This window comes from Myotis brandtii, unplaced genomic scaffold (assembly GCF_000412655.1).
Source record: "Myotis brandtii unplaced genomic scaffold, ASM41265v1 scaffold110, whole genome shotgun sequence".
Lineage (NCBI taxonomy): Eukaryota > Metazoa > Chordata > Mammalia > Chiroptera > Vespertilionidae > Myotis > Myotis brandtii.
In genome coordinates, this window is record NW_005353753.1 from 2,502,369 (window position 1) to 2,512,251 (window position 9,883).

Genomic DNA, 9,883 nt, shown 5'->3' on the forward strand with positions numbered 1-9,883 from the left:
GCCGGTTTCTGGGGTTTTGTTTAGCTTCTATATTTGCAACATAGTTGCTTAGAGTTGCAGCTGAGAGGCCGGCAAATTAGGCGGGGAACGTTGGAGTCCGCCGTCACTGGAGCAAGCAAGCCTCCCTGTTTGCTTCAGTGCATGGCTGCCGGCCGCCATCTTGGCTGACAGTTAATTTGCATAAGGATATGCTGATTAGCCAATGGGAAGGGTAGCAGTTGTACGCTAATTACCATGTTTCTCTTTTATTAGTGTATATATATATAGTGAATTAAAGCATTTTAAAGAAATATTTAAATATTTTAGAAATTTAGTCATTTTAAATATTCATGGGCCACACTACATGTCCTAATAGGCCTTATATTTATTCTGGGGTCATGTGAAAAGTTCTGGCCAAGCTGGATGGATGTGGCAGGTGATCCTGTGTAGCTCTTTGGCTTTCTCTGTTTCTGTAACCACTCCAGAGGCCACAGGTTCCAACTGCAGCATCAAAAACTGGAGGAAACATGAATATTTAATTACCATATTCTTAGGAGAGCTACCTTAGAAGATCTCAAAATATTCATTGTTAAGGTGAGCAGGAAGTTGGTGTTGATGTGCTAAGCCACTGAGCTTTGGTGGAATGTTACCACAGTAAAGTATAATCTAACCAGAAAAATGCAGAGATGGTAGAGCTCATATTCTTTTCTCTAAAATGTGCTTGTATTGCTTGACAGCTATAATGCAATATCTCTTGCCATATTTATGAATGATTATAAATCCTTTCCTCCTCAGTGTGCAATAACAAATGGCTTTGTGAGACTTAGTGCAAGACTAATGTGACTATCAAAGGAACCCCATCTCAGCCTTTAAAATTTAGTACTGTAAAGAATCTAAAATGCCGTCCATTGCTAATGGTTTGCTCCTTCTATAGAAAAATAGATCATTTTTCTTTGATGCCATCTGATACATTTACTAGGCACTTGTTTCAGACATTCCAAAATTATCATTATAGAATAGTCTGAAGAAATTGGGTTTCTCCTGTTTTAATTTTAATTAAATTTATAAGGATCCTATGTTATTCATCCTAAAACACAGCTTTTTCACATTTTAAAATCTCTGAATTTGCAACGCATGTAACAATCAGTGTATTTACCCTTATTCTCCTTTGTGATATATAAAATAATGGTGAACCTTAAACTGATGATGTTTAGATTACATTAAATATAATGCAATTTTTTTGCATTATATTTTATACTTAAGGACCACTCATTGTAACTTTTCTTTTTTAAACAAATCATTGAAAATTAATTTAAAATATTTAAAAATATCTAGGTGAAACAATCAGTTTAATGACAGATTAGAGTGGGTAATTTAACTCTTAAATTCATAATTATTATAAGATAATCTCTATCACAAGACCTAGAGATAATAAAAAGTGTCATATCAACTAATGAAAAAAGTGCAAAGATGATTCCAGCTTCTCTAACATCGTTCATGTAGCTGCATTTCCCCCTAAAAGCTCCAGTATGTATCTGTGTGCTATGCTCATACTTGATTCATATCTAGATAAACTACCTAGCTTACCTTGTGCTCTGTGTACCTTTGGATCTATGAATGTAATATCTCTCTTTGAAATATATTTTATACAGTCAATAACTATATACATTTTAAAACTTTAATTTGAAACATTAAATTAGCAAAACTATTGCTACCAAAGTAAAAAAGTGAGTAAAATAATATAAAATAAAATAGACATTGGAAACAAATCACAGTAAATTTTTTTTAAAGCATCTTTTTTTCCCCCTGTCAGACCAAAGGTGAACATGTTGAACTAAATTAATGGTTTTTATATTAGTTTAATAGAAGCAAAATTCTGATCTAATTTTCTTTGCTTTCATGGTATGGGAAATTTTAGATAGAAAGTATGTTTATAGAAAATAAACATGCTGATCACATATCTACATTAAACCATTCTGTTGTAGAATTATTTCAGATGTAAGTTTTTCATGCAACTCTCCGAATTTCACAAATGTATGCCAACAAAACTGATGGCTTCGTATATTTTTCAATGATGGTAGTATATCCCTTAGGATAGATGCCAATACATTTACTATTTTAATCCTTTCTATCATTACAATCTAAAATAATAATGTAGTAACAGTTATTTGAATTTTCCAATCTGTTTTCTTCTTGTTATATTAAAATAATAAAATTTGAAAGGTGAACATGGTGGATGAATGGTGCACTTGGGCACGCTAAATAGCCATCTCAGACAGTGGATAAAAATTAAATTTATTTAAGGAAAGGAGATGGGTGATGTGATGTCCAAAGGGAAGGGCTACACCAGTGTTGGCAAACCTATGACACGCGTGTCAGAGGTGACACGCGAACTCATTTTTTTGGTTGATTTTTCTTTGTCAAATGGCATTTAAGTATATAAAATAAATATCAAAAATATAAGTCTTTGTTTTACTATGGTTGCAAATATCAAAAAATTTCTATATGTGACACGGCACCAGAGTTAAGTTAAGGTTTTTCAAAATGCTGACACGCCGAGCTCAAAAGGTTCGCCATCACTGGGCTACACAGCACTGAGGCAAGGGGACATTGGGGCATTGGGTCGATGGTGGCAGCACCCAGGAGCTGGAGTTACATCCTTATATGCAGCCACTGGCTGGAATCTCTTCTAGGTAATGAATCGATGGGCTTGGAATGTGGATAGAATGCAGGTGTGCGATCAGGTGCCTTCAGGACAATTTCCATTCCTTGTGTGGTCTGACTCCTGGTGTCGAGCAAGATTTTTTTTTCTTTTTGTTCTCCTGTGGTCGGAAGCTTACAAATGGCTGGTAAGGATTGTGTTGCCCTCTAGTCCTAACGAACTTGATTGTCACTACCCTGCCTTTCATACATTATCCAGCCACTGAGAAAAATATTATGGCATATTTTTGGCACTGAGATTCAGGAAATCTGGGTTCTGATGCTGGTTTTATCTCTGTAACTATATGAATAGATGTAAACCAAGTAGCATCTTCATCTTACAAGTGAGAAAGTTGTTTCAGAAGCTTATAGCATTTGCAAGCTATGGGTCTCTTTAATCATAAAATATCTTATGCCTCAATGCTATGCAAATGTTAATGAATTTCTATGCTTATAACTATACATGAGATAGGATGAAATTGAATGGGTTATGTTTGTGAAAAATATGTTAGCTAGCATGTGAAACTGTTCTGAACTGCATCAGGAAGTACCTTGTAGAAATAACATTTATCCATCATCTACAGAGTGTTACAGAAGTAGAAAACTTGTTTTGCATAACACTGAAGAAATATACCAAAACTTGTCTTTGTCTTTCACATACATCAGATCCCAGAATCCAGTGATGCTTTAGGCTTCTATTTGCAAAGCTAAAAATGAAAGGCATTTTTAGGGTTTAAGTAGGCAGGTTTAGGAATTAGGGGGTTTTGTGGGGGAGGGAGGCATAGTTGGTTGGGGACCTGGAGGTGGTAAAAAGTGCCACAGGATAAGGGGAGAGAAAGACACTCATTCACAGAGAATAGGGGAAAGCCACAGAGGGTAGAGAAACAAAAGGGAGAAAGAGGAAAACAGATTTTCACAGGGGATGAAGAATTCTACCACTGAAGGGGGAAAAAATGTAGGGGGGCCCAGGTTGACCATTTAGAAGGGATTATCAGGACACAAAGAACTGCAGCCCTTATAAACCTTAGAAAGAGAAGCTTAGTGGGGTACCCTCTTTGGGACCCCCTCCCCATGTGGGAGAGTGTACTTATTTCCAATAAATTTCCACCTTTTCATCTACTACCTTTTGTCTGTGGCTTCATTCTTTAAATCCACTTGTATAAGAACCTAGGAAAGAAATCACCTCTGCGTGCTGCCCAGAAGAAACCATCCATTTCAATTCAGAAAGATGTATACATGTAAGAAATCCAGCTTTCTCTCCCATGATGTTGTCTTTAAATTGAATAATTTGATCTAAATAACTCAAGTCACCATTTATATCCCCATAACATTGTTGTGTATGACAAGAAAAGACACTCTAACTCTACTCCTTAAGTGATATGGCACTTGATTTATGGGACTTGTCATGACTGAACTCTGGTTTACCTCGCCAGTTCACCTTTTGCCATTCAGCCCTATACACTACAATCAGCCACACTCAATTGTGTAAACTTCCTAAACATGTCAATTTCATCTGAATTTATGCAAAAGTACCTTCCTTGACCTGGAGAGTTCATCATCCTGCTTATCATCATCTTGCTTATTATCCAGAAAGAGTTCATCATCTTGCTTATCATCTGGAAAAACTCTACCACATTCCAGTCTCCCTCTTCAAGTCATTTTTCCTAACCCTCCATAAGTGCTCCCACAGTCCTTAGTACTTTCCCTTCCCATATCACTTATTGATACGGAATTTTTGGACTGGAATCCAGATTCCTTGTCTGCTGGAGTAGAAGAATGAATCCACAGACAGAGGATAGTATAGCAAAGGTGGAGATTTATTGAAGAACAAGTACAGACTCCCATGTGGGGAGAGGGAAAGAGTCCCACAGCTTCCTGTTTCCATGATTTATACATTTTTCCTAACCCTCCATAAGTGCTCCCACAGTCCTTAGTACTTTCCATCCCCATATCACTTATTGATACGAAATTTTTGGACTGGAACCCAGATTCCTTGTCCGCTGGAGTCGAAGAATGAATCCACAGACGGGGGTAGTATAGCAAAGGTGGAGATTTATTGAAGAACAAGTACAGACTCCCATGTGGGGAGAGGGAAAGAGTCCCACAGACTTCCTGTTTCCATGGTTTATAAAGGCTGCAATTCCTGTGTCCTGATATCCCCTCTGATTGGTCAATATTCCCTTTCAAATTGGTTACTATAGTAACTTCTGAGGCCCTCCTTCCCCATTGTCGTCCTATTCATTCTGGTCTTTCTCCTTCTTTATTTTGTAAATATAGACCTTTTTGGCTACTTCCAGTTCCCTTGTCTTATGGAAATATACCTGTTGCAGCTTCCTTGTCTTATGGTGGAAATATTGCACCTGGCTTCCTTGTGTTATGAAAATGTACCTTCTCCCAGTCTGTAGCCCTATGTTTTTTCCATGGACCCCAATTCTAAAAATTCCCTAAATCTGCCCATATTCCCCTAAAATTCTGTTTCAGTATGATGTTCCAGTAAAACTGCCTGTTGGCTTCTCATGTGCCTTATTTACATTGTACAGCCTCCCCCACAGCACAGCCATGTCAGTTCTTTGTATGGAGTAAAATTTGGATAAATATTCTTATTAAGTAAATGTGTAAATGAATATAATTCTTGTGCTGGAAGGTACCACTGATCTGCAATGTCTCTCAAAAGACTGACACATAATTTTTACAGGATGGATCTAGGTTCCAGGGGAGATGTTTTTCACATATTTCTACATTCTGATGGGTAAAGCAGATGTATGGAGTGCAAGCAACTATAATAACTAAAGTGAAATGAGCAGTGTTCTGATAGATAATAATTAGGGATAGAGAGCAGTCATGAGAATTCTCTGGGATAGTGGCACTTAATAGGGCCAGGACAGCTACAAAGGCTCCAAGAAGACAAAGGGAACCAAACGCCATACTCTCCAGACTCAACTACTGCAGATTTAAAAATATATATTGCTATTTCCAAAAATGAAAACACATGAAACAAAAGCACATTACCTGTTATCTCCAAACTAAAAAATTGTATAACTTCATTACAGAATGGAGACATATTTCAGAACATAACATTTCCGTTTTAGAACTGTAATCTGATTACTCTAATAAGAATTTAAATAATAGTTTCTAAGGTTACAATAATTACTTTCCACAATTTAGAAAGCAAAAACTTAACAAACACAAGAGTTCTGAATTTATGAACTTATGTCTATTAGTTTATTTAATCCTTATAGCAACTATTCCAGACTACCATTAGCTCTCTATTAGAGATGAGAAACTAAAACAGAGAAAGGTTAAGTAACTTGCTTGCGATCATGTAGCTCTTAGTGGTAAAGCAGAGATTTGAATCCATGCAGCCTGACTCTAGGGTCCATAAACTTAACCACAGTGCAATACTGCCTCCCTGAGAGTCAGGGCTCAGAGTGCACAACTAGAGACCACAATAATGGACTACTTTTCTGACTTTACACTTGTGTTCTGGATTACTCATTTGAAACATGCTACTTAATGGCAGCTCCAGGTATATTGCCTTGTGTTCTAATTGTTTCTGCAACCTTACTGTGTCACTTTGAAGACTGGGACTTTGTGTTCAGCTTTCTCCATATGTATCCTCCATATATTGGGTATGTAATGAGGATTTATTCAATGATTCAGATGATGACCTCCTTAAATTCCTTCTCATCTTTTTGGATCTCCCTAAGCTCATCAGAATGTTGGATACATATTGGACAGACCCTTATGCCTCCTTTATTTTCATGAAAATGCAATTTGTAGATTTAACTGTTGGAGGATAAATGTAATTATATTAAAAGCATATAAAATGATGAGAATGAAAATCTTTGAAGTTATTATCTTAGTGGTTTCTTTATGGCAACTGTTACATATTAAGAAAATTATAAGAGAAAGGTTAGCAAGGAAAATACAAACCAGTTTTAAAATGAATCAGCGGCATTGAAAAGTGACAACAAATGAGGCTTTTCATAATGAAGATACAGATAGGTATGATTTAATGGCATGGACTTGGTTGAAAACTAGTGACAGGCAATGGTTTTGATGTGGGCCAAAAAAGCAATAAAAGACTAGCAGAAAGAATGGTGTTTATAGCTGATAGTTGTTGGTTTTTTTTTAATGTATCTTGCTTTTTATTTGGCATCTTATAGCTCCCCACCATAGCCACCCCCCACCCTTCCCTTCACTGACCACTTTTGTAGGCTACAGGGGACCAGGGAACAAAGCCGGGGCCTGGCACCCCCACTAAGCTGCCAGCCCCACCCTGGAGGACAAGTCACAACTACAAATTATCACAATTAGCGCCTGTACTTGGGAGATGGGCAAAGTGAGGAGGCCCAGGCCTCATTGTCAGCTGGTCTATTTGCTGGTGACCTTGCTCTGGAGGCAATGACATTTCTTCAGCCTCAGGGAGTTGATGTTGATAAAACCGGTGGCATCGACTGGCTGGTAATCGCCCTGCACAGTTCATGCTCACCAGCTCCTCGTTGTAGAGGGACAGTGGGGACTCCCGGCCGAGGCTGTACACCTGGCCCTTGAAGACACACACCAGGGCGTTCCCTTCCACACGCTCCTGGGACTTGGCGATGCAGTGGTGGGCAAATTCACACTCAGGGCTGTGCCAGACACCGGTGTACCCCAGCTCGGCGAATTTCAAGCCCAGGCCTGGCATGATTTTGCACACTTCCCGATCCATGGTGAAGGCCTCGATGTGTAAATGAGCGTGGTAAAGGACGGTCCCTGCTGGGGTCTCGTAGATACCTTGGGGCTTCATCCCGATGAAGCGGTTCTCCACACATCGATGCAGCCCACTCCATGCTTGCCCGCCATTTCACTCAGGTACACGAAGAGCTCCAAGGATGTGCGATGGGTGGTGCCGTCCTTGACGTTGGTCACCTTCACGGGGACCCCTTTCTTGAACTCATTCTCAAGGACATCAGGGGTGTTGGGCTCTTTGGCCGGGTCCTGGGTCTTTGTGTAGAGGCCTGGAGGGGCTTGATTCTTGGGGTTCTCCAGGATTCCGGCCTCGTAGCTGATGTGCATGAGGTTCTCGTCCATGCTCCACGGGTTCTCGGAGGTGACCCCCATCCCATGTTGCTTTGTGTACTCCATCAGGTCGCTGCAGCCCTGGAACCGGTTGTAGAACTTGGGCATCCTCCAGGGGGCGATGACCTTAATCTGGGGGGCCAGTGAGCAGCAGGTGAGCTCAAACCGGACCTGGTCGTTGCCCTTTCCCGTTGCGCCGTGGGACACATACTTGGCTCCCTCTCGCGGGGTGATCTCCACTTGTTTGCGGGCGATGCAGGGCCTGGCCAGAGAGGTGCCCAGGAGGTAGCGGTCCTCATACAGCGCACTGGACTGGACGGCGGGCCAGATGAACTCCTCCACAAACTCCTTGCTGATGCCCTCGATGAACACTTTTTTGGCCCCGAACTTCAGCGCCTTCTTCCTGGCTTCCTCAAAGTCTTCCTTCTGGCGGTGTTGGCCAGGTAGGCAATGACGTCATAGCCTTGTTCCTTCAGCCACACGAGAATGCAGGAGGTGTCCAGGCCACCACTGTCGCCCAGAACTACGGAGCCTTTGCCGGGCATCGTCTGGATGAAGGTGTGGGTTCCTGATTTCTGGAATCTGTCCTCAATGTTTGGCGATTTTTTGGCCCCGAGCTTCAGCGCCGTCTTCTTGGCTTCCTCAAAGTCTTCCTCTGGCCGGTGCTGGCCAGGTAGGCAATGACGTCATAGCTTTGTTCCTTCAGCCACAAGAGAATGCAGGAGGTGTCCAGGCCACCACTGTCGCCCAGAACCACGGAGCCTTTGCCGGGCATTGTCTGGATGAAGGTGTGGGTTCCTGATTTCTGGAATCTGTCCTCAATGTTTGGCGAACCACTGGGTCCCCGCGGAGGTGGTGGCGGAGCAGGCGATAGCCGATAGTTTCTATCAGGAAAGATGGTACAGGGACCTTTAGTAGAAAGATTACAGAACACTCATTACCCTGGCAGTTGCTATGGAACATTTCAATATGGGAAGCAAATATGTCAGAAGGGTAATGCATTTTATTAACTTTATTTTTAATAGACATCTATGCAGGTCCACATAACCTGAAAAAATAGGGACATACATAAAATTAGTTCTTAAACTTGACATCTACATTTAAGGTAAAATGAAGAATACACGCTAAGTTCCTGACATTTTATTGTCACTTGTTCTTTATGCATTTAGTGCCTGATTTGCTTTTGTTTTCTTGATGTTTTATATTCTTACTCAGTACTGAGACTTAGAGCATTGTAAATTTTACTGATTATTTTTAATAGACATCTATGCAGGTCCACATAACCTGTAAAAATAAGGACATACATAAAATTAGTTCTAAAACTTGACATCTACATTTAAGGTAAAATGAAGAATACACGCTAAGTTCCTGACATTTTATTGTCACTTGTTCTTTATGCATTTAGTGCCTGATTTGCTTTTGTTTTCTTGATGTTTTATATTCTTACTCAGTACTGAGACTTAGAGCATTGTAAATTTTACTGAAACTGGCTGCTAAGGCCAAAGTTATTAGCATTACAGAGACTGACATCCTGACTGATAGCCTAATAGCAATAATTGTTGCTTGGCTTTTATTTGCTACCCAGAGTGTGAGAGCACTGGGTAGTTTTATAGTTCTTGTTTCCATGGGAAACCAGGCTAAGTGCAATGATAAGACTGTTACTTTGTGTAGTCCATTACATTACAATCCTTCCATTTTATATTTTTAAACATGATTGCTATCCTCATTGATAGACTTTAATGCTAAGCTTCATTATTTGCATGAAATTGTCATAAATATCCATTTTGGTTACAAAATAAGATAGTGGAAGTGGTTTTTAGAGAGCTGGTGTAAAAAAGAAAGAGAGATCTCAATTTTTGGTATTTGACCAGGATCAGATTATATGTAAAAAACAGCATGATAAAAAGACCCAAAAAGTCAAAACCTATAATATCCTTAGGAAAAAGAAACATCACATATCAAAAATACAAAAAGATACCCTGCTTATCTTTAGAAATAAACATTTACATACAAACTATGATGTATTGCATTATTTATAACTTCATATATATTTCTCTCCAAAATATATGTATGTGTGATATGTGTAAGCACATACATACATTTGAAATACATATATACATACATGTATATATACATACATATA

General features: G+C 39.6%; 1 pseudogene; it reads right to left on the reverse strand.

Moving 5' to 3' along the window:
• Positions 1 to 7,049: 7,049 nt before the first annotated feature.
• On the reverse strand, positions 7,050 to 8,300 carry LOC102246268 (annotated as a pseudogene).
• Positions 8,301 to 9,883: the final 1,583 nt, after the last annotated feature.